General features: G+C 45.0%; 1 protein-coding gene across 3 annotated transcripts in view; it reads left to right on the forward strand.

The window, feature by feature from the left end:
- SHISA6 (shisa family member 6) overlaps positions 1-25,830 on the forward strand; it is a 261,715-nt gene that overhangs the window by 90,562 nt on the left and 145,323 nt on the right. The gene's annotated exons all lie outside the window — the stretch shown is intronic.

Consider the following 25,830-nt stretch of genomic DNA (forward strand, 5'->3'; position numbering starts at 1 on the left):
CCCATCCAGACAGTAGAAAATAATGAGACACCAAGTTACCCCCCTCCATCCCATTAAACATAGTGGCGTGTGTATGTGTTGACACGAACGTCTGTTCATAATATACTGAATGAAATGAGCAAATTAGGAATTAGTACACACACCATGATCAAATTGTTTTCACTATAATTATTTCAATGTGAGTGAAAAGATCTAGAATAATCATCTCCCAATGTTTACTGGAGTTATTTCAATAGGATTATGAGCGATTCACCCCCTTTTGTGGGGTGGTGGTGGTGGTCTGTGGTTTCTATTTTTTTCTACATAAATTATGTTTCATTTGTGTGTATAATAATTTTAAAAAAGTTTTGGGGGATAACTGAAAATTAGCAGCCCTCTCAATGTTTACACAGTATGATCTAGTTATATTCTGCTCACCCTGCAATAAGATAAAAAAGTCTAACAGCTGCCAGAGCCAGAGAGACTTTCTGCCAGGATTCCTTCCCAGCCCTCTTCTCCCCTGTGTTTCAGGAGAGTGTCGGGATTAAGGAAGTGGGGTGAAGTCCAGGGATTTGGCCAGTAGGAGCCCAGAGGATGTTTTCCGTCTTGGTATTTGATGGCCATGGAGAGGGAGAAGTTCTGGCTTGGGGGGATGTGGAACCAGGACCCAGCTTCAAAGGCCTTTGTGGATTCAGGAAGCAGAGAAAGATATTCAAGCTGGAGCTTGGGTAGAAGTAAGACAGGATTTGCCAGAAAAGTCAGGAAAGTTCCAGAGTTGCTAGTAAAGAAGGCCCACGAGACAGACAAAGGCACACCCTGCTAGAAGCTAATTGCTACTCTAATTGTGTCAAGCTAATTAAGTAATGTAACTATGTACCTGTGTTTTGCCTGCCTGTATGTTGCTCCCTTTACCATTTTAAACCTTGAGAACACGTGAATTCTTGTTGATTACATAAGTGTGAGGATATAAGCTTGAACACAGATGGATTGGGAATGGGCAGTGGCTTGGGGATTTGTGAAGTATGTCAGTTATCTGTTGTTATCTATCTAATCCCATGACTTAGTGAATTAAAACAACATGTTATTGTTTTTTTTTTGCAGTACTGAGGTTGCTGGATGGCTTTTGCCTGCTCTCACCCCTGTGGTTGCATCGGCTGGCAGGGTGGTTGGGGGCTGGGCTTGTCTTTCCTGTGATCCCACCATTCAAATTTAGGCCTGTCTAAGCTTCCTTGTGACCCGGGTTCGATCCCTGGGTCGGGAAGATCCCCTGGAGAAGGAAACGGTAACCCACTCCAGTATTCTTGCCTGGAGAATCCCATGGACGGAGAAGCCTGGTAGGCTACAGTCCACGGGGTCGCAAAGAGTCGGACACGACTGAGCGATGGAACGGAACGAACGGAAGCTTCCTTGCAATTGTGCGGAAGTTAAAGTCATGCTCAAAATTCTCCAAGCCAGGCTTCAGCAATATGTGAACCGTGAACTTCCAGATGTTCAAGCAGGTTTTAGAAAAGGCAGAGGAACCAGAGATCAAATTGCCAACATCCGCTGGATCATGGAGAAAGCAAGAGAGTTCCAGAAAAACATCTATTTCTGCTTCATCGACTATGCCAAAGCCTTTGACTGTGTAGATCACAATAAACTGTGGAACATTCTGAAAGAGATGGGAATCCCAGACCATGCAGGTCAGGAAGCAACCGTCAGAACTGTACATGGAACAAGAGACTGGTTCCAAATAGGAAAAGGTGTACATCAAGGTTGTATATTGCCACCCTGCTTATTTAACTTATATGCAGAGTACATCATGAGGAACGCTGGGCTGGAAGAAGCACAAGCCGGAATCAAGATTGCTGGGAGAAATATCAATAACCTCAGATATGCAGATGACACTACCCTTATGGCAGAAAGTGAAGAGGAACTCAAGAGCTTCTTGATGAAAGTGAAAGAGGAGAGTGAAAAGGTTGGCTTGAAGCTCAACATTCAGAAAACTAAGATCATGGCATCTGGTCCCATCACTTCATGGGAAATAGATGGAAAAACAGTGGAAACAGTGTCAGACTTTATTTTTTTGGGCTCCAAAATCACTGCAGATGCTGATTGCAGCCAGGAAATTAAAAGACGCTTACTCCTTGGAAGGAAAGTTATGACCAACCTTGATAGTATATTAAAAAGCAAAGACATTACTTTGCCAACAAAGGTCCGTCTAGTCAAGGCTATGGTTTTTCCCGTGGTCATGTATGGATGTGAAAGTTGGACTATGAAGAAAGCTGATCGCTGAAGAATTGATGCTTTTGAACTGTGGTGTTGGAGAAGACTCTTGAGAGTCCCTTGTACTGCAAGGAGATCCAACCAGTCCATTCTAAAGGAGATTGATCCTGGGTGTTCATTGGAAGGACAGATGCTAAAGCTGAAACTCCAATACTTTGGCCACCTCATGCGACGAGTTGACTCACTGGAAAAGACTCTGATGCTGGGAAAGGTTGGGGGTGGGAGGAGAAGGGGACAACAGAGAATGAGATGGCTGAATGGCATCACTGACTCTGTGGACATGAGTTTGAGTGTACTCTGGGAGTTGGTGATGGACAGGGAGGCCTGGCATGCTGTGATTCATGGGGTCGCGGAAAATCAGACACGACTGAGTGAATGAACTAAACTGAACTGAAGCTTCCTTTCAAGGAGATCCAACCAGTCCATTCTAAAGGAGATCAGTCCTGGGTGTTCATTGGAAGGACTGATGCTAAAGCTGAAGCTCCAATACTTTGGCCACCTCATGCGAAGAGTTGACTCACTGGAAAATAGTCTGATGCTGGGAGGGATTGGGGGTGGAAGGAGACGGGGACGACAGAGAATGAGATGGCTGGATGGCATCACCACCTCGATGGACATGAGTTTGAGTGAACTCCGGGAGTTGGTGATGGACAGGGAGGCCTGGCGTGCTGTGATTCATGGGGTCGCAAAGAGTCAGAAATGACTGAGCGACTGAACTGAACTGAACTGAAGCTTCCTTGAAAATGAAAGTGTGAGTCACTCAGTTGTGTCCAACTCTTTGTGGCCCCAGGCTCCTCTGTCCATGGGATTCTCGAGGCAAGAATACTGCAGTGGGTTGCTATTTCCTTCTCCAAGGGATCTTCCTGACCCAGGGATTGAACCATGGTCTCCTGCATTGCAGGTAGATTCTTTACTGTCTGAACCATCAGAGACACCCTTATGCAGTGGCTAAAGAGCCTTTGACTGTGTAGATCACAATAAACTGTGGAACATTCTGAAAGAGATGGGAATCCCAGACCACCTGACCTGCCTCTTGAGAAACCTGTATGCAGGTCAGGAAGCAACAGTTAGAACTGGACATGGAACAACAGACTGGTTCCAAATAGGAAAAGGTGTACGTCAAGGTTGTATATTGTCACCTTGCTTATTTAACTTATATGCAGAGTACATCATGAGGAACGCTGGGCTGGAAGAAGCACAGGCCGGAATCAAGATTGCTGGGAGAAATATCAATAACCTCAGATATGCAGATGACACTACCCTTATGGCAGAAAGTGAAGAGAAACTCAAAAGCCTCTTGATGAAAGTGAAAGAGGAGAGTGAAAAGGTTGGTTTGAAGCTCAACATTCAGAAAACAAAGATCATGGCATCTGGCCCCATCACTTCATGGGAAATAGATGGAAAAACAGTGGAAACAGTGTCAGACTTTGTTTTTTTGGGCTCCAAAATCACTGCAGATGCTGATTGCAGCCATGAAATTAAAAGACGCTTGCTCCTTGGAAGGAAAGTTATGACCAACCTAGATAGTATATTAAAAAGCAGACATTACTTTGCCAACCAAGTTCCATCTAGTCAAGGCAATGGTTTTTCCCGTGGTCATGTATGGATGTGAGAGTTGGACTGTGAAGAAGGCTGATTGCCAAAGAATTGATGCTTTTGAACTGTGGTGTTGGAGAAGACTCTTGAGAGTCCCTTGTACTGCAAGGAGATCCAACCAGTCCATTCTAAAGGAGATCAATCCTGGATGTTCATTGGAGGGACTGATGCTAAAGCTGAAACTGCAATACTTTGGCCACCTCATGCGACGAGTTGACTCACTGGAAAAGACTCTGATGCTGGGAAAGGTTGGGGGCGGGAGGAGAAGGGGACGACGGAGAATGAGATGGCTGGATGGCATCACCGACTCTGTGGACATGAGTTTGAGTGTACTCCGGGAGTTGGTGATGGACAGGGAGGCCTGGCGTGCTGTGATTCATGGGGTCGCGGAGAGTCGGACGCGACTGAGCGACTGAACTGAACTGAACTGAAAGAGCCCAGAAAAGGCTAAAGTGAAGCTTCCAAGCCACTGAAAGCCCAGACCAGACCCAGCAGTGTTGCTTCTGCTTCATGGTGTTGCCCCAACCATGTTATGAGGCCAGCCCAGGTTCAGGGGGAGGGAAAGCTGATGCTCCATCTTGATGGAGTCAACAGTGCAGGTAGAGGAAAGGGAGGGATTGTTGATGATCATCTTTCATCATCATCCAGCGCAGAAAGCCTCCAAGATCATGTCCATTGCTAAGAGATGACACCCCCATTACAAGTCCCCTAACAAGGCTGGGCTCACGGAATTCTTTGGGGGCACATCCCTAGACTACTGAATATGCAGAAGTCCTGGATATCCAGGACTAGTCCCAACCAGTCCTCATGGGTATAAAAATGAAAAAAAAGAAAGGTGTTGGTGTTATAAAGGCTGGGGCCCCTGGAACACTGCTGGTCAGTGGGGCTGGTCCAGCGTGCCTCTCAGCCACCGTGGGATGCTGCCCCGAGACTCCTCCGAAGTCTTACCTGTGGATGAGACTTGGTGAATGGCGGCAGCCAATCTGCCCCATGTCCTGGAGGAGAGTGGTGTTGGTCAGGCTGCTGAGATGCGCTCAGATACAGGCAACAGGGATGGGGAGGTCTTCTGGGGACCAAGGGCTGGTTTTGTCTCAGGGCCCATGACCCCAGCATTCAATGGTATTATCGCAACAATAATGGTGATTGATGATGATGGTGGTGGTAGCAGCGGCTGCATATGTCTTGACTCTTGGAATCCTCAAAACCACCCTATAAAGAAGATACTCCTGTGAGGCCCATTTGAGAAATGAGAAAACCAAGGAACAGAGAGGTTAAGTAACCTTAAAGTTAAGATGGTGCTGCCCTTTTAACCCAAACCTCCTGGCTCTGGAATCTGTACCCTACTAACAGTCGAGGTCTTACTCTCCCCAACTTTGCCAACCAAGGTCCGTCTAGTCAAGGCTATGGTTTTTCCCGTGGTCATGTATGGATGTGAGAGTTGGACTGTGAAGAAAGCTGATCGCCAAAGAATTGATGCTTTTGAACTGTGGTGCTGGAGAAGACTCTTGAGAGTCCCTTGGACTGCAAGGAGATCCAACCAGTCCATTCTAAAGGAGATCAACCCTGGGTGTTCATTGAAAGGACTGATGCTAAAGGTGAAACTCCAATACTTTGGCCACCTCATGTGACGAGTTGACTCACTGGAAAAGAGTCTGATGCTGGGAGGGATTGGGGGTGGGAGGAGACGGGGACGACAGAAAATGAGATGGCTGGATGGCATCACCGACTCAATGGACATGAGTTTGAGTGAACTCCGGGAGTTGGTGATGAACAGGGAGGCCTGGCATGCTGTGATTCATGGGGTCACAAAGAGTTGGTCATGACTGAGCGACTGGACTGAACTGAACTGAACTGAGTGCCTTTGCTCATAGGATGCTCTTGGCAATCTCATTAACAACAGACCATCATGAGGAAGACTAGCGATGGAGCTGTTGCTTACACGGGTTTCTCCCAAAAAGAATTCAGTACATCCTCTGGGAGCGGTATTAATGAGTCTGGTGGCTCAGATGGTAAAGAATCTGCCTGCAATGCAGGAGACCTGGGTTTGATCCCTGGGTTGGGAAGATCCCTTGGAGGTGGGCATGGCAACCCACTCCAGTATTCTTGCCTGGAGAATCCCCATGGACAGAGGAGCCTGGCAGGCTACAGTCCATGGGGTCACAAAGAGTCAGACACGAATGAGTGACCAAGTACACAGCAGTCTCTACTGAGTCTAGAATAAAGGGAAATAGATTTGAGGGCAGCAGGGTGCTGAGCCCCAAACTATCCATCAGGAAGTGAGAGCCTCGGGCCCCGGATGCAGGTTACCGAGGGTTCATGCCTGAGGACAAACCAATGGACTGTGTTTTATCAGCCTGGCCAGCCCTGAAGCCATAGGGGTGGGTGAGGTGACTTCCATGGTTTCCCTGCCCCCTCCCGCTCGCAGCCCATGTTCCACCAGTGTTTCTGGAGGGCAGGCAGTGGGTACCACCCTGGGGGGCTCTGCCACCTGCCCCAGCTACCTGGCCCTGCTGTAGAGAAGAGCTCTGGGAGTCCTGAGCCAGCCTGAGCTGTAGGGGAAGGGTGGAGACTGGGGACTCCTGCAACTGGCTGGCTCTGCCCTCTCCCATCCTGCTCAGAGCCTCCAAGAGGCCAGTGTACATCACCAGACTGTCCTGTCTCTCTGGCTAATTGTCATCCAGCCTCTTGAATGAGCTCCCCACTGAAATCACTGCTGGAGTGAGGATACCCCTTCTGTTTTGTTCTTTCCTTGCCAACTTCAGACCCCCCACCCCCACCCCAGAGGTTCTGCAGCCACCCCAGGGCCCAGAGAGGCCAAGGTGTCTTCCGGAAAAGCTGGATCCACAGAGCTGCAGCCTTAAGCCATAAAATATTAAATCACTGAAGAGCCAAAATCCTCTGGGAGGGGCAGCCTGTGAGGGGAGGGTGAGCCATCCATCACAAGGATGCTGAGATCTGGGGGGAGAGAGTGGAAGAAGAAGGAAAGTGCCCAAGGCCTGGGCAGCTCTCAGCCCATCAAACAGCCAGGCCCGGCTGGGGTGCTGGGGATTCAGGGAGGAAGGACTCAGAATGACCATCGGTGTCCAAGATATGATCTCTGATGATGAAGGCAGAGGACAGGAACGTTCCAAAGACACAGATGATTTTTCAAAACCTTGTTTCCCATCAGCAGAAGAGTAACATCTCTGTACTAGTGAGTACAGGTTATGGGGTCGCCCCCCAAAAGAAACAACCAATCCCCCACCTCCTAGAGTCTAAGATGGACCTGGATTCTGATAGGAATTTTGTTAATTTTTTTTGAAAGCCAAAGAATCCACAATGTTTTCCATTTTTTAAAATCATGTTCTGAATGACAGAGGGAAGAGACCTAGAAGGCATTTAGGTGAGATTCAGATTTGGGGTTGAATGCTCGTGTGGTGACTGACAGCGCAACGTCCTGGCAACCACACAGGGTTGGGCATTGGGAGGTCTGGTCCTGCTGTCACTTGCTGTTCAGTCTTGGATCAGGATGAACTCTACCCGGGACTCCCCTTGCCTATTTGCACAACTGGGTACATACAGAACGCGTGGTTTTTCACATATCTTGTGTTGTTTTTTTGAGTCCCAGTCCAGAGAGGATTGCTTAGTAAGAGCCAGATAGTACCTGCTATTGTTGGAGGATCTCCTGTGGAGGCGTGGGTTGGCAGCAGCTCACCATGGGGATGGAGACCCCAGCAGCAGCAGTCCCAGAAAGAGCCCCCTGGCCCAAGTCCTCCTGGAGGTCACCATCAACCCCACCATCCCCACCATAGAGCCCTGTTGATTATTTTTTTCTCATGGGAAGAGACACATTCCTGGCAGAAACATTTATAGAAGGGCTGCTCCGTGCAGGAGTGGGCCACAAATCCTGGCTGTGAATGCCACAGGAAGGTCATGCTTCTGGAAAGTTCACCTTGCCGAGCAAGCCCCCCTCTGATGCTGGTTTTGAGGACACTCCTTGCCCCATTTCCGATGTATTTTTCAAGCTCTGTGCCTTCCTCATCTCTCTGGAAACAGAACCAGGGGCAGCTGGGGCTGGGTGAGAACCTTGGGGCCTCCTGTCGAAGCCTCTCATTTAACAGACCCGGGAGAATGAAGTGCCCCCACCCACAACTGTGAGCAGCAGAGGACAGAGCACAGGAGCTAACTTTACGCCTGGTTACGAAAGCGTGCCTAGACTCACGCGGCTGGAACGCTCAACTCATTCAGATTCCTCTTTTCCCTCCTGTAGCTTGTCTGTGATTCTAGCTTGTAGCCAAATTAATAATTTATTTAGAATAGTAACTGAAAACCGTGCGTCATCCTGACGTAGCATCTGCAAGAGGGAGAGAGGAGCCCTCCCCTCCTGTGTCAAGCCGGGCCCAGCCTCCAAATCAATTTCCTGGGTCCTCTTTAGAAGGCAGGGAACTGATACAATTGGTCCAAGTGCTGGGCATTTTTATCTAATGTTCACGAGGCTCGGTGACTTAGCCTGAGTCCCTCCAGAAAGCAGAGTCTGAAACCAGGGTTTACGTGGAGTGGTTCATCTGGGGACATGATCCCAATGGGTGGAGGATTGAGAGAATAAACAGGAAGGCGAGAAAGCTAATCCAGTGGTTAATGAGCTGGTGATAACTGTGGATAATGGGAACTCAGTCCTGCTGGGAACGTGGGAAAGGACCCTGAAATTGCCTGCCTGCAAAGCTGAACCAGGGTGTGTTTATCTCCCGAATCCCATATTCAGAAGTGGTTAAATCACCTCACTCCAGATTTGCACATGGGCTGGAATGGCTGAGCAGGCTCCCACAACAGCTCAAAAAGCCCCAGGGCAGAAAGGAAGAGGTACCAGGTGCAGCTGCAGTGAGAGGCTCTCCAGATACACCTGCGTGTGGCCAGCCAGCTGCCATCGTCACGACCAGAGCAGAAACGAAGGATGAGATAAAGTGGGGTGGGGCGTGAGAAATGGTTGATACATTCGTGCGTAAAAGTGAAAGCATTGCTTTCCTTTTCTTTGCCCTCCTGTAGCCGAAACCTGGCCAGGGTTTGTGAGAGCCTGAGATCTGGGTCCCCTCAACTTTAGGCTAAAGCAGTGGTTCTCAGGCTTGAGCTGTATCAGAATTCCCTGGAGGGCTTGTTAAACCCTGTATGACTGGGCTCCATACTAGAGTTTCTCATCCGTTAAGACCTGATGGACCTGAGAATTTACATGTCTACCAAATTCCACCGTGATGCTGGTGCTACTGGTCTGAGAAGCACGGTGGAAGAATCACTGGGCTCAGTGATTAATCTCAGATCTGCTTACTGGTGATGTAGTTGCTAAGCTGTGTCTGACTCTTGCGACCCCATGGAATGGAGCCTGCCAGGTTCCTCTGTCCACAGGATTCTCTAGGCGAGGATACTGGAGTGAGCTGCCATTTCCTTCTCCAGCCTGCTTAGTAAAGACTGATAAAATGGGGTTTCTGGAGAGTGTGTGTGTGTGTGTGTGTGTGTGTGTGTATGCCCTCGGTCGTGTCCAACTCTTTGCAACCCCATGGACTGTAGTCCTCTAGACTTGTCTGTCCATGGGATTCTCCAGGCAAGAATACCAGAGTGGGTTGCCATTTCCTTCTCCAGGGCATCTTCCCGACCCAGGGATTGAACCCACATCTCTTTCGTCCCCTGCATTGGCAGGTGGATTCCTTACCACTAGCGCCACTTCTGGCATAAGCCCACGTAATAAAGCAGTGCCTTTTCTCCATGTACCCAGCTCGAACCCCACTCATGTGGAATCGAAGGGTAGCTGGGATGGGGCAGGATTTTAGCATTTCCGGCCATAGTACCACCACTCAGTGTCCCAGACTTCAATTTTACACCCCCCCCCATAATATAAAAGAAATCATCCTCTCAATATCTTCTAGCAAATCTTTTTGGCAACAGATGCTGGTTTTGACTCTGCAGATTTGATGTGATGGGTAAATAAGGTCTCCAGCATTTTTAAAAAACAGTTTGATCAAGATACACTTTATATATCATACAGTTCTCTGATTGAAAGTGGATAATTTCATGGTTAATATATTCAGAGTTGAGCTATCGTCACCACGGTCAACTTTAGAACAATTCCTTTACTCCCCAAAGAAACCCCTCCCCATTAGCAATCTCTTTCTACATTTCCTCCAGCTTCCCCTCCTTCCAGTCCTAGGGTTTCTGTCTTTATATAGATTTGTCCATTCTGGACTTTCCTATGAATGGATTCAAGCAATACAAAGTCTTTTGTGAATGGCTTCTTTCCCTTCACATAATGTGTTCCGAGTTCATCCCAAGAATCTTCCATTGTATGAATACACCGCTCTTTATTGATTTGTCAGTTGAAGAACATTTGGGTTGTTTCAACTTTGGGGCTTGTATGAATAATGCTGTTATGAACATTTGTGAACAACTTTTTGTATGAACAGGCTTTCAGTTGGGCTTCCCAGGTGGTGCAGTGGTAAAGAATCTGCCTGCCAATGCAGGAGATGCAGGAGACACGGGTTCCATCCCTGGGTTGGGAAGATCCCTTGGAGGAGGGCATGGCAACCCACTCCAGTATTCTTGCCTGGAGAATCTCATGGACAGAGGAGCCTGGCAGGCTACAGTCCAAGGGGTCGCCAAGAGTCGAACACAACTGAGCAGTTGAGCATGCATCCAGCTTTCAATTCCCAAATGTAGATAAATGAGATTGGAATTGCTGGGTTCTACAGAACTCTGTCGTTGACATTTTTAGGAACAGTTCAACTGCTATTCAAGGTGGCTGTATCCCCAGCAGTGAGTGAGAGTTCTGATTTCGCCACATCTTCTTTAATATTTGCTGTTTATCTGTCTTTTTGATCATTGTGTCCTGGTGGGTAGTGTCTGATTTCAGCTTCAGTTTGCATTTTCCCAGTGGCTGGTGACACTGAGCATCTCTTCGTATGCTTATTAGCCATTTGTATATCTTATTTGGAAACAAATCTTATTTGGAAATAAATCTTTAAATCCTTTGTCTGGTTTTTAATTGGGCTATTTGTCATTTTATTTCTGAGTTGAAAGGGGTTTTATGTAACTGGATACAAGTCCCTTATCAGATGTAGGATTTGCAATATTTTCTCCCATCTGTGTGTCGCCTTTTAACTTTTCTGAGGCTATCTTTTGAAGTACAAAAGTTTCTAAACATGCTGAAATATATTTTATCTCTTTTTTCTTTTGCTGCTTGTGCTTTTGGTTTTGTATCTTAGAAGCCTTTGCCTAGTGCAAGCTCATTAAGATTTACCCCTGTATTTTCTTCTAAGAGTTTTATAGTTGTAGCTTTTTTATTCAGGTTTCTGAGCCAACCTCACTCTTCTGAATGGAATGTGGATATCCAGAGGTATCAGCACCATTTATTATTGAAGAGTCTATTTTCCCTTATATAATTTTCTTGACATCTTGTTGAAAATCAGTTGGCCATAAATGTAAAGATTTATTTCTGAACTCTTTCCTAGTATCACACTGTCTCATTTGCTGCTCCATAATATGTTTTGAAACTGGGAATTCTAAGTCTTTCAACTTTTTCTTTTTTAATTCATTCAGGATTGGGTTAGCTATTCTGGCTTACTTGCATATTCACATGTATTTTAAAGAAAGATTTTCATTTTTTAAAAATAAAAGTTAGCTGGAATTTTGATAGGAGGAACATTGAAGCTATAATCAATTAGGGAAATGTGGCCATTTTAACAATATTAAGTCTTCCGGTCCCTAAACTTAAGATGTTTCTGCACTTATCTAAGTCTTCTTTAATTTCTTTCTACAGTATTTGTAGTTTTCAGGGTAAACTTTGTATATTTCTTTGTTAAATTTATTATTTTTGATGTTATTATTAACTAAATTGATTTTTTAAATTTTATTTTCAGATTATTTGAGGAAACAGTGGTTCAGAAAGCAACTTGCCCAAGGGTCAGAGTTGCCAGTGTATTGAAATGCAGTTGATTTTTGTATGTTGATCTTATATCCTGCATTTTTGCTGAGTTCATTTAATCTTTTCAGTGGATTCCTTTATACACGGTCATGTCATATGGAAATAATTTCATTTCTTTATTTTCAATCTGGGTGCCTGTTATTTCTTTGTCTTGTCTAGTTGTCATGGGTAGAATCTCCAGTATAATATATGTTGTGAGTGTACATTATATCTTATTTCTGATCCTAGGGGGCAAGCATTCAGTCTTTAATCCTTAAGTATAATGTCCCTGTGAATTTTTAAAAAGTGTTCTTTATCAGGTGAGCATGTTCCCTTTTATTCCTAGTTTGGGAAGTGTTTTTTATCTTGAAGGGGTGTTGGATATTGTCAAATGCTTTTTTCTATAACTGTTAGATGATTGTGTGGGTTCTTGGTCTTTTTTCTTTGCTATGATGTGGCATATTACATTAATTGATTTTTAGATGTTACACAAACCTTGCATTTCTGGGGTAAATCCCACTTGGTCATTATGTATATAATCCTTTTTATATGTTGCTGGGTTTGGTTTGCTAGTTTTCTATGAAGGATTTTCTATATTCAGAAATATCTAAGAAGTTTTACCTCTCTGAAATCATTTTAAGATCCAAAGAACCATTTAAAATGAGCTCTCAGAGATTCAAAGCTAGATGATTGTTTGAAACATTAATTTTACTTTGAAAATATGTATCTGTTTGAGAGTACTGGAAATTCTAGATTCGTAAACTGTTGATCCGTCCTGAGATGGAATCGTCTGAGGTAATCTAATAAATCAGTATTTCTGGAGATAGAGAAAACTGAAAATACTTTCCCCAGATAATACACCATTCTGTGCTTGTCTTTTGAGGTCTAGAATAATATTTTTGTTATGATGAAATAATTATCACTTATGCCCATAAGAGTTTATTACTTGACATAATGAGTAGAAATGTTTGGGACTTTCCAGGTGGTCCAGTGGTTAAGATTCTCAACTTCCACTGCAAAGGGGTGTGGGTTGTGGGTTCCATCCTGGTCAAGGAACTAAGATCCCACATGCTGCATGGTGCAGCCAAAAACTGTTTAAAAGAAGAGTAGAAATGTTTACTTGAGCCTCGGTGATCTACTCAATATACTGATGATGACCTATTCATGAATACTCACATGATATATATATATATATAATTTTATGTAACAAATTGATATACTCATTGGTATTCAATAATATACTTATCGTGTAATCAATAATGATATTCTCATGAATACTTGGGTGATATAGATCAGTTGAGGTAATAAGTTATTCTCTAAGAAGCAGTGGAATCTTTCCATTTTATGGAGCTTATGGGCACCTGCATTGCATGGTTGTAAAGGTGAAACTGCAACTTAAATCATATTATAACCATCAAATTCATGTATGTGAACACACTGAGTTTAAGATGATGGTGATAGATCTTCCATGTGTAGATTGTCATAAGGAGAGTAGGAAAGTAGGAATTAACTGAGGACAGAGGTCAGGGCTGGAATGAAGAGTTGTGTGTCATCTTTTAGGGGGAAACATGGAATACAAGCATAGGAGTGAGACTGAGCCTGGAGGGATATCAATGTTGGCAAGAGGAAAGCAGAAAGAAATAGTGAAGCTGATAAAGCAAGAGCAGTCAGAAAGGGAGAAGTACCAGGAGGGTTGAGAAAAGCCAGGATTGCCAGCAGGGAGACCAGACTTCCCTGGTGGGGAAGTAGATTAGTTAAGACTTCACCTTCTGATGCAGGGAATGTGGGTTTGAACCTTGGTTGAAGAGCTAAGATCCTATATGCCATGAGGCCAAAAAATGAAAACATAAAACAGAAGCAATATTGTAACAAACTCAATAAAGATTTTAAAAATGGTCCACGTGAAAAAATCTTTGTGAAAAAAAAAAAAAAAGTAAATGGCTGAGGACAGGCCTTCAGATTTCCAACCAGCCAGGTCATGTGGTAACTTTCGGGAAGGTGTGTACCTCAGCCAGAGAACCTAACAGGTGCCACAACCTAGATGACATATGCCCCACATATTGTTATCATAATGCTCTCAACTTTATAAACTAGATCTTACTATGTCCACTTCATAGATGAGAAAACAGTAGCTCGGAAATCTTAAGTTAAACTGCCTTGAGGTCAAAAAGAAAATAAACTGTATCTAGAAATCAAACCCAGTCAGATTCTAAAGGAGGAGCAAGTGATAAAGGAAATCAGAGTGATGTAGGTACCCAGAGGAGAGGTCTAGAACCCATCGGCAAAGATGGAAGGGGATTCAGAGAAGAGAGAGCTGCGCCCCAGAGGGAAGTGGACTCCTTGAGAGCCCTATTGGGTAGCGGCAGAGGATGCTCAATGCTGCATCTAGCCTGGAGCTTGGGGGTCTTGGCTCCCATCACCCACTCCGCCCCTTTTTCACGAACTGATTTGACATAGAAGGAGAGATACATGGAACTGTGTAAAACCAAAACTCAGGGCTAAGTTCTGAGAGTAAGCAAGATTGTTTTCAGTCTAGCAGAGCTAATCGGTGATCCTTAACAGGATGTCAAATTCTGTGTTGTTTGCAGAACAGAGTGATTCCGTAAACAGTGCTTTAGTATGCAGTGCTTATAGTAGCACTCTAAGAAGTGTCTTCTAGCTGAATTAACCAGCCCCTCTTTTGTCCACTCATTGAGATGCTGAAGTTGCATTTAATTGGGCCCCGTTGCTTTGACATTTGTGAAGGTCTGGACAAGAGCTTGGCTGAAGCTTAGCTTTGCCCTATTCATGGGAATAAAAAAGAATTTGTTATGTGTTTATATAAACAAGGAAAGGGGTGTTATAGCTTCTTAAGAGAACATACATGATTCTTAGGAACTTAACAATAACCATGCACCATCAGGTATATGCCAACTATAAATATTGTTTCTGTGGTTAAAGCAGGTCTCCCAAAGGCAACTTCTTGACAATTCTTGGTTAGTTAATGACGCTTATCACCCTCTGAGTTAAAAAAAAATTAACAATACAACCAGTTAATTAAATAAGTATGTAATTTCTTTTCACATATTCATTTTTTAAATTTATTCATTTATTTAGCTGCTCCAGGTCTTAATTGAAACACGTGAGATCTTTTCTTTTTTTTTATCAGTTGTGGCATGCATTCTCTTAGTTGCAGCATATGGGATCCAGTTCCCTGACCAGGGATTGAACCCGGGCCGCCTGCGTTGGGAGCCTGGAGTCTTAACCACTGGGCCACCAGGGAAATCCCATCTTTTCACATATTCTGTGATCCCAGTGGGGCCCCCCTCACTGTAGATCTGAAATGGTGAATGAAGTTTTATTCCTTTTATTCTGTTGGTACTCAACAACATCTGATCAAGCTTTCTTTTTTTTCTATCTTTTTTTTTTTCTTTTTAAAGAAATAGTTCCTTTGGGGCCTATATTTAGCACTCTACCCAATCTGTATATTTTAACGCTCAAGATCCTAAGTAGTAAAATAGAATATATATTTCATGTTTGTATCAAGAGTGCTCATTTCCAAACCACATAATTATCTCATTCTTCACAGCGATGAAAAGAGTTGAGCAAACACAGAAATAAATAACAGAACTGAAATCGGGACACTTGGCCATCGTTTTCTGGCTCCTCCTACCCATCTGGCTTCCACTAGTAGGGGTGCCAGGGGTGAGGATTAGGTGCACCGATCGCATGGGGACTGAGATGTTAGGAAGAAAGGGGCTCTGTACCATGCTCCCAGAGGAGCTGAGGGCCACGTGTGGCTTGGGAGCCTTTGGTTAAATTTTATGCCACTGAGAAAGCACACTGTCAGCCAGACACGTCTGTGTTGTTTATGCTTTGCAAAGATGTATAAAACCTTGGCTGGCTGGGATAATTCTGCCAGCAGTACCATCCCATAGGGCAAAAGGAGAAGGCGGCGGCAGGGGATGAGATGGTTGGATGGCATCACCAACTCAATGGACTTGAGTTTGAGCAGGCTCCAGGAGACGGTACAGGACAAGGAAGCCTGGCTTGGTGCAGTCCACGGGGTGGCAAAGAGTAGGACACGACTGAGCGATTGAACTGCCACAGATCCTCACTCAGATCTCTCCATCACGGATCATCAACAGATCCGTGCCTAAGGGACTTCCCTGGTGGCGCAGTGGATAGGAATCCGCCTGCCAATGCAGGGAACACAGGTTTGATCCTCAGTCTGGGAAGATCCCATATGCCGTGGAGCAACAAAGCCCATGGGCTGCAAATACTGAGGCCACATCCCCTAGAGCCTGTGCTCCTGCAACAAGAGACGCCACGGCAATGAGAAGCCCTCCTAACCACAACTAGACGGGAGCCCCCCACTCGCCGAAACTAGAGAAAAGCCCAAGTGCAGCAACAAAGACCCAGCACAGCCAAAATAAATAAATAAACTAATAAATTGTGTTGTTGTTTTTTTTTTTTAAAGAACTGTCCCTAAGCTAATCGCCTCTCTACATCATTTTGTTCAGGTTGTAGCTCCGATTGGCTCAGAAGGACACCATTTATCAGCTTTTGTGGCTTAGACCTATAGCCCCGCAGGTTAACACCTCTCAAATTCCTTGTTTTGGAGTAAATATACCAGTACAGAATTATTTGGCATCGTTGTCTGTGCTTGGTTGGCACAGAGTCCTTGGAGTTGGGCTTTTGTCACCCACCTCCATGGTAACAATGCAAGCTATTTCTGGTGTGGATTTTATTGGACAACACTTTGGAAGGAGACTGTAAATGCCAGCTACTGTGCCTCCCTGGGCTGAGTCCCTAGTTAAGCATCCTAGGGGGATCCGCAGGTCTTTATGTAAAGGCAGCTGCTTTGTTTACAAAGATCCAGGGCTTTCCAAAGGTCTCAGCAGTGTTCTATTAGTCAGCTTCAATTGTCTGCTAGTCTGATAACTGATGGGAAAGAAGTAATGGAATAAAGTAAAAAAAAAAAGTAGTTATTATTCAAATGAAAAATTTCAAATCAGTAGCTTTGAGGCAGGTGAAAAGGAAGCCTGTCGAATCACAGGAATTCCTGGGCAGTCCGGTGATTAGGACTCCATGCTCTCCCTGTTTGGGGAACTAAGATTCCTGCAAGCTTCATGGTATGGCTGGAAAAAAAAAACAACAACACACCAAAAGGAAGCATGTGGAAAGTCAGTATAAACAAGCATGGAACTTGAACAAACTCAGGGTTAAAACTCCTTGCACTAAAATAATTCTTTTTTAAAAAACAATTTTTCTTTATTTATTTTTGACTGCACTGTGTCTTCATTACTGCCTACGGGCTTTCTCTAGTTTAGGCAAGTGGGGGCTACTTGCTGGTTGTGGTGTGCGGGCTTCCCATTGCGGTGGCTTCTCTTATTTCGGAGCACAGGCTCTGGCAGGAGGATTAGGCTTCGGCAGTGGCACATGGGCTTAGTTACTCTGAGGCATGTGGGATCTTGCAGGCCCAGGGATCGAACTCATGTCGTGTGCATTGGCAGGCAGATTCTTAACCACTGGACCACCAGGGAAGTCCTGGGCCTTCTCGTAATAGATGTGAATGGAGCCCTACAAGACTCAGAGGGGTCAAAAGTAGAGTTCAAATGCACTTTGCTCATCTGATGAAATTTTTTTTCACATTTGCTTTACTACCCAACATGATAACTAGTGATTTACTAAAACCACGTCTCCTTTTTTTTCGCAACTATTATTCATTGCCAGCTAAGCAGCTCTGTGTGGCTCTGGTTACCACCAATCAAGAAGGAAGAACATGAAAATAATTGATGGAATGGAGATTGGGGATTGCCATGTGGAGACAAGCATGTCCTTCAGTTTGGGAAAGACAAAGGTCAGGGCAGGACGTGATCAGAATCTGAAAATCATGACAGTGTGGATCCTGTGAGTGAGAACTGTTCCAAACATCAGTGTTTATAACATCACCAAGATATAATAATAGACACATGGAATTTGCTGTCCACGGAAATGGTTGGTACTGATTGGGAGAAGGGAAACTTGATTAGAATTGCTCTTTAGAAAAAGACCATTCTGCTTGCAGCAGTGGAAACAGCTACAGGACATGGTTAAGAAAAGATGAAAGGGCAGAAAAATTGTATCTGCTGGAAGGATTACAGTAGGTTTCACAGAGGAGGTGGTGCTTGACTTGAAATATGAAGAATGAGTAGAATTTTTACTGTGTAGGCGCTTTGGGAAGCAAATCTCCTAGGCAAAAGAAAAAAAACATGTAACAGTATGTAGAGACACTCAAGATATTATCATTGTTTTCAGACCAGTACACATGACATTAGCATTTGGATAGTCAAAGATAAGCAGGACAGGAGGTGAAGGCAGGATAATATTTTATGTTATGCTAAGGAATTTGGCATTTATCCTTTTGTTAGTGAGAAACCATTAAGGCATTTGGACTAAGGGAGTGATATAACCAGATTTATATGCTAGAAAGATTTCTCTGGTCACTCTGTGATGATTAAGTAAGGAGAGGGGTTAGACTAAAGACAGAAGAAACAGGAGGCACAATATTTTAGTGTTGCAGTAAGAGAGGATTGGGGCTTCCTTGGTGGCTCAGCGGTAAAGAATCTGCCTGCAGTGCAGCAGACACATGAGTTGCTGGTTTGAACCCTGGGTTGGGAAGATCCCCTGGAGGAGGGCATGGCAACCCACTCCAGTATTCTTGCCTGGAGAATCCCATGGACAGAGGAGCCTAGAGGGCTACAGTCCGTAGGAGTCTGCAAAGTGTCAGACACAACTGAAGCAACTGAACACACACATACACATGCAAGAGAGGCTTAGGGGGAGGGGGCATAGAGCCGAGATATAAGAAGGAAGAATCTATAAGATTGATGACCGATTAGATACCTGGTGAGGACCTTGGCTTGGTTCCTTGAGAATCTGACCTTGAAAAGGGTCCTCACCATCTGGAACAGAAAACTGGCTTCAGGGCTTAAGCCAGTGTTGGTGACCCCAACCAACAAGTAAGTCATGTGCCTGGATAGAGGTGATTCAGAAATTCAGTTCACACAGTTCTACCTCCAGCTCTAGCAGAAACCAAGCCTTAGGTCTGCCCACAGCCACAGGGACCGCCCCCCCCCCACCACAAATTGTCATGTGGGTACTCAGAGGGCACCATGAAAAACACAAGGAAAAGACAGATGCTTTGAGGAATGGAGGGAAGATAATTTATCTGCTCATAATTTAGATTTTGATGCTGCTTTGAAATGGAAGACAGCCTTCCTGCCTTCTGGGACCAGATGCTGCAGAGACATCTGGTTATAAAGTTGTCTTGGGCATGTTGGATAAATTCATGTTTAAGTGACGATTTCAGGTGAACCTTAAGAAACACAGAGAAAGAACAGATCCCAGTGTATTTTTCCCTTTCCTAAGAAAACTCTCGAACCCAGGGATTTCTCAACCTCGGTACTTAGACATGTTGGACTAGATACTTCTTCGTTGTTGAGGGTCTGGTCTTGTATATTGCCAGGTATTTGTCAATATCTCTGGCCTCTACCCAGGGCACCCCGACCCCCATTTTGATGAGCAGGGATGTCTCCAGATGTTGACAGGTGTCTCCAGAAATTGACAAATGTCACCTGGAGGGGCAGAATCAGTCCAGTATAGACCACTGCTCTGCATTTCAGTGTTTCTCAAATTTCAAGGTGCCTAAGGATCACCCAGGCACCTTGTTCAAATACTGGGGACTTCCTTGGCAGTTCAGTGGTTAAGACTTTGTCTTCCAATGCAGGGGTGTAGGTTCAATCCCTGGTTGGGGAACTAAGATCCCACATGCCTCAGGGCCACAAAACCAGAACATAAAACAACAGAAAACAATATATTATAACAAATTCAATAAAGACTTTTAAAAATGGTTCAAAAATTGTCTCAAAAAAGTTTTGTTTTTTTTTTTTAATAATACAGGTTCTGACTCTGTAGTTCTGGAGTGGAGACTCTGTATTTCCAACAAACTCCCAGGTGATGACCATGCTGGTGCTCTAAGGACCTCACCTTGGGCAGCAAGGTCTTCCCTCTGCCTGGCTTTTCTCCAGCAAATCCTCCCACCTCACAGTGTGGAGACTGGGGAGCAGCGGGGATCCTCCCAGGACCTCTCCTTCTCCTCTCACCATGCAGGGGGCCTCCTACTCCTTGTCCTGTTCTCCACATGCTCAGTCGGAGAGGCATGGAGGAAATTAACGAGGCACAACCCAGCTCTATTGTCAGGCCTCCAGTGTCCCCCCGGAAGCCTTGGAGAGGCCCAGAGCTGCTCACACACCAGCCAAGGCAGCTGTGAGTCAGTCCGCGGGGTGCAGGTCGGAGGGCACGGCAGCTAATGGGACCAGATGGTCTTGCCTTGTTTGTAGGCACGTGCGTCCCCTACCCTCACACAGCCATTTCCACATTTGTCCCTTCCCTCCGGAAACAGAATGGCCATTTTTAAATGAAATAGCACTGAAGGCTCTCTTTCTTTCTAGTCTGCGCACCATTGAGCCTTCGGATGTGAATACGTTTAATCACAGAAATTTCTTTAAAAGTCCGAGCAGCTGGCTTTATTAGGAAACCAAGGAGGGTTGTGATTTGGAGCAAAATGAAAAGATACCTACTCCCCACTTTCGGGCTTCTCCGATTGCTCGATGGGTAAAGAATCCACCTACCAATGCAGGAGACACAGCAGATGCCGGTTTGATCCCTGGGTTGGAAAGATCCCCTGGAGGAGGGCATGGCAACCCACTCCAGTATTCTTGCCTGGAGAAGCCCATGGACAGAGGAGACTGGTGAGCTGCAGTCCATGAGTCGCCAAGAGTTGGACACGACTGAACAACTAAACATGCAGGCATGCACCTTCCCTTTCACCCACCCTGGAGAAATGGATTCCTAGCCGAGGCATTATTTCCCATTAAATGCAAATAATTACAGGGAGTGTCATGTATCAAGCATTTAACTATTAACACATTAGGGTTAAAACACAGAAAGGCCGGTTGAGAGCCTGTATTCCAGGCCTCTGCACCCAGAGCTTAGGGAGAATCAGCCGCACGCCCTTTGCAGGCCCATCTGTCCTCAAGCCCCGAAGGCCTGAGATGGGTTTGTTTGTTATTCTGAGACTTCCTTCCACCAAATTGAGGCCCTTCCCACCTGGAAACCCAGGTGTGGGCTTCTCTTTGTTGGTCTTCGCTATTTTTATTCCAAAATAGACCTTTTTTTAAACTTTGAAAATGAGGCTGGGACTTCCCTGATGGTCCAGTGATTGAGAATCTACTTGCCAATGCAGGGTGCACGGGTTCCACCCCTGGGTCAGGAAGATCCCCTGGAGATGGAAATGACAACCCATTCCAGTATTCTTGCCTGGGAAATCGCATGGACAGAGAAGCGTGGTGAGCTGTAGTACATGGGCTCACAAAGAGTCTGACACGAAGGAGCAACCAAAACAACAACTCTGCCCTTGGGGCTCTCAGAGGCTCAGGCACCAGTCTGCGTTATCCACATCACATGAGTTAGAAGGGATGCCCGAAGCCCTGCTCCATCAGCTGGGGTGAAGGCAGCTGCCTCCAGCCTGGCTCCCCCAGACTCCCCTCCTCCGTCTGTCTCACTTGCGTGAAGCCGGCTCCCAGGGCTGCCGTTGAGCAGATGCAAACATCCAACACAATTATTCTCTCCCCAGTCACAGCAGAGCTGCTTCCTATCCCCCCTTCAGCTGGAACATCTTATTTAAAGTTCACACTCAAGGAGATGAGGGGGTTGATGGCTAATTGCCCCTAAATGGGCAGAAAATCGGGCAGCCTCTTCCCTTTGGCTGACAGCTGTGGGGTCTGTGTCCATCTGTCCAGCCCCCACTGGTCCTGAAGCAGCCAGTGGGTGGAGGACCACCGCAGGTGAGCCACTGACTCACAGCATCCCCTGTTCATTCGAGGAGAGCAGCACACCAGCTGCTGCTTCAGTACCCAAGCCCCCGTGGTGTCCCCTTAAAGTTGCAGAGAAGTCATCCCTACTGGGTGAGGGTGGGGCTCGTGTCAGTCTTCTTCTGTTCCTTTAAATGTCACTTCAGGAAAGTCATCTTCATGGAAAGAGAAGAAGGTTTAGGGGTGTGAAGGCTGGCTTTTCCAGGTTTAGGAGTGTGAAAGCTTCAGAGACCTGGCTGGAGTAGAGTTGTTGCCTTCCCTCTCTGCTGGTGTGAGAGAAGGGAAGAGAACAAGAAGCAGAGCTGCTGCACAGATTTGGAGGCCCAGGGTGGCTAGATGATGCTGTGGGCGACCCCATCTTGCATTGAGACTCTTTTTGCTCCATTTCATAGTAACCCCCTCCCATTGAAATGCACTATCTTTTTAATATAAATTATTTTGGATTATAAAAGGAATACCTGCCCATGAAAGAAAGTTTGAAAAACACAGAAGTGTTAGTCACTCAGTCGTGTTTGACTCTTTGTGACCCAGTAGGCTGTAGCCCGCCAGGCTCCTCTGTCCATGGGATTCTCCAGGCAAGAACACTGGAGTCAGTTGCCATTTCCTCCTCCAGGGGATCTTCCCGACCCAGAGATCAAACCCTTGTCTCTTACCTCTACCTGCACAGGCAGGCGGGTTCTTTTACCAGTAGCGCCACCTGGGAAGCCCCCACTAGGGTGGGTAGGCATTTCCTTCTCCAGGGGACCTTGCCGACCCATGGATTGAACCTGGGTCTCCCACACTGCAGACAGATTCTTTACCAGCCACCTGGGAACACAGAATAGTATAGGAAATGACTCATAATCCCAATAAACCTTTTGAGAGCAACCCCCTGCGTATCCCCCACCCTACTTTAAGGTGTTATAATGTTACTTTCATGAGAATTTTCCGCAGAATAAAAATACTCTTCAAAAGATCACACTGAATGACTCCATGGCATCCAGCCTTGGGAAGTGACATGATTTATTTAGCCCCCCTCCCCCCATTAATCACATTGAGCTTGGTTCTCATTTGATACTATTATAAATAATACTGTGATGATAATAATTATACATAAATCTCTGCTGTGTCTGTAATTATTTCCCCTAGATAGATTGCTATGAGTGGAATAACTAAGTGGAAAGAGGTGCATGTTTTAAATATCTTATCATATTTTATGTCAATTACATCACTAATTGCCCTAAAGAGATTGTTGTTGTGTTCAGTTCAGTTCAGTTCAGTTTAGTTGCTCAGTCGTGTCCGACTCTCCGTGACCCCATGAATCACAGCACGCCAGGCCTCCCTGTCCATCACCAACTCCCGGAGTACACTCAAACCCACGTCCACAGAGTCAGTGATGCCATCCAGCCATCTCATTCTCCGTCGTCCCCTTCTCCTCCCGCCCCCAACCTTTCCCAGCATCAGTCTTTTCCAGTGAGTCAACTCGTCGCATGAGGTGGCCAAAGTATTGCAGTTTCAGCTTTAGCATCAGTCCCTCCAATGAACATCCAGGATTGAGTTTTAGTAAGTAGCTAAGTCATGTCCAACTCTTTTTCAACCTCATGGATACCTCTCTTCTGAATTGCCTGTTCATGTCCACAGCCTGTTTGTTTTGTTTGTTTGTTTGTTTTTTGCCTCCTCCTGAGTAAGTTCATCTCTTCTTTATTCGCAGGAACTTTTTTGTGTACACTGAAACTGTTGTTTTTTAATTGTTAATTATGGGCAGATACACAACATAAAAGTTATGATCTTAACCATTCTTAAGTGTACAGTTCAGAAACGTTAAAGTATACTCACATTATTGTTCAAATTGCTGCCACCATCCATCTCTAGAACTTATTCATGTTTGAAAATGAAAACTCTGTCCCCATTAAACAATTCCCCATTCCCACACCTCCAGTGCCTGGCACTCATCACCCAACTTTGTGTCTCTATGAATTTCACCCCTCTAGCCACCTCCTGTACATGAAACCATACACTGTTTGTCTTTTAATGACTGGTTTGTTTCACTCAGCATAACATCCTCTCTGTTCATTGCTTGATCGTCACTTACGTTGCTTCTGCATCTTGGCCATTTTGAGTAACGCGGCTCTGAACACAGATGTACATTGGTGGCACTTTTTGACATATGTGATTCTAAACAGGTTTTTTTTTTTTAATTTATTTATTTGGCTGTGTCGGGTCTTAATTGTGGCACACAGACAGTTGCTCCACAGTAAGCGGGATGTTATCCCTGACCAGGGATCGAAACCACGTCCCCTGCATTGCAAGGCAGATTTTTAACCTCTAAACATTTTCATAAAATCTGATCCATCCGTCTTTCCTTTCCTTGGGCTTCCTCTTTGCCCTCCTGTCTTGCTCAGCCAAGGTGGAGAAAAATCTTAACAGTTTCTTCAACTTCTTTTACTAACTCATCTTTCTCTATTAAATTCTAGACTCTTAACTGAAACGTGTTTTGATGAATGGCGTATGTTCTGCTCAGAATATTTTTGTTTGCAAGAAGCACCAACCCACTCAGAATACCTCGAATTAAAGGAAGCTTATTCAACAACACAGGGGTGTCTTGAGGCTGCAGAAACTCCTGGGCTTTGTGGGAGCGGAGCCAAAAGCCCTCTCTCGGGCCTTCCGCCTCCCAACGACGCTCCTCTGTCTGGGCCAGGCCTTTGTGCTCACGCGTGGTTTGGGAGTGCGCACAGAACCTTGCATGGGAGTGGCGTCACCAACCTGATGAACGGGAGTTTGAGCAGGCTCTGGGAATTGGTGATGGACAGGGAAGCCTGGCGTGCTGCAGTCCAGGGGGTCGAAAAGAGTCGGACATGACTGAGCAACTGAACGGACTGACAGAACCTTGGAGTGTCTTGACATCAGCACTGACTCAGTGATTTGACATGTCCAAATACCCTGACTGGGAGTGCTTCTGACTCTTATTTTATATTCCTGAGAGCAAGAAACTGACTAGTTTAACGCAGTTCCTGGGTTGGTTTCCCTGTGTCTGTTTTTTTCATTTCTGGTTCAATGAGCTCTGGCCAGGAAAGGGGAAAAAGTCACATGATACAAAATACCCCAAACAAACAAAAACAAGGCTTCCAGATCCACCCTCTTTATCAGAAAATTAGTGTGGGTCTTACGAAGGGATGCATGGCTGGGCCGATCACCTCAGTAAGTCTGTAGGAGGAGACAATGTAGATGTCACTCTGGTTTTTTCCACCTTTTTTCTTTTTCTTTTTTTATTTGACTAATTGTCCCACAATGTTGTATGAATTTCTGTTGTACAGCATTTTGGATCAGCCATATGTATACATATATTCTCCTCCCTCTAGAACCTCCTTCCCACAGCCAATACCTTTCCCCCCAACCCCCCACTTTTTTTTTTCTCCACCGATTTGGAAGCTGACTTTATCATAGACTCATCTGTTAAATTTACTAGATCTTTCTTCTTGGTTTTCCATTTGCTTCCACTTATCTACTCATATTTTTACCATACTATATATAAATATATATATATATGTATATATGTACACACACTTATTTATTTGGCTGTGCTGGGTCTCAGTTGCAGCAAGTGGGATCTTTAGTTGTGGCCCGTGGGATCTAGTTCCCTGACCAGGGATTGAATTCAGGCCCCTTGCTTTGGGATCATGGAGTCTTAGCCACTGGACCACCAGGGAAGTCCCTGGTAATAGTAAATATACTATTTATTAATGTTATAGTACAGAATATCTGCTTTATTCTGTTATAATACAGAATATCCTCTTTCAGTACATCCTTTTCCAAAATGCCTTGGCTCTTCTCTTGCATTAGTGTTTCCCAGATAGATGTTAGACTCAACTTGTCAGCTTTTTAGTTCATGTATGCGTGGTTCTCATGAGGATTATTTTTAAACTATGTTTTATGTTACCTGCAGGACTGACCAAAGAATTGCTCAGGCCCAGGATATTGGACACAATATTTTTTTTTCAATTATGAAAGTATGATAACACATTTACAGGAGACTTGGAAAATATAGAACAGAGTTTCATATAGTTCCACTATATATTACAATTATTTTTGAAGTAGAGAAATTAAGATTGTAAGTGGGGTTTCAATATCAAACTCTCAAAAATTAATGGAATGAATATACAGAGAAGTGGAAGGGTAGAGTAGACCTGAAGA

This window comes from Moschus berezovskii, chromosome 20, assembly GCF_049115385.1.
Source record: "Moschus berezovskii isolate FMDL1 chromosome 20, NW_MosBer_1.0, whole genome shotgun sequence".
Taxonomy (NCBI): Eukaryota; Metazoa; Chordata; class Mammalia; order Artiodactyla; family Moschidae; genus Moschus; species Moschus berezovskii.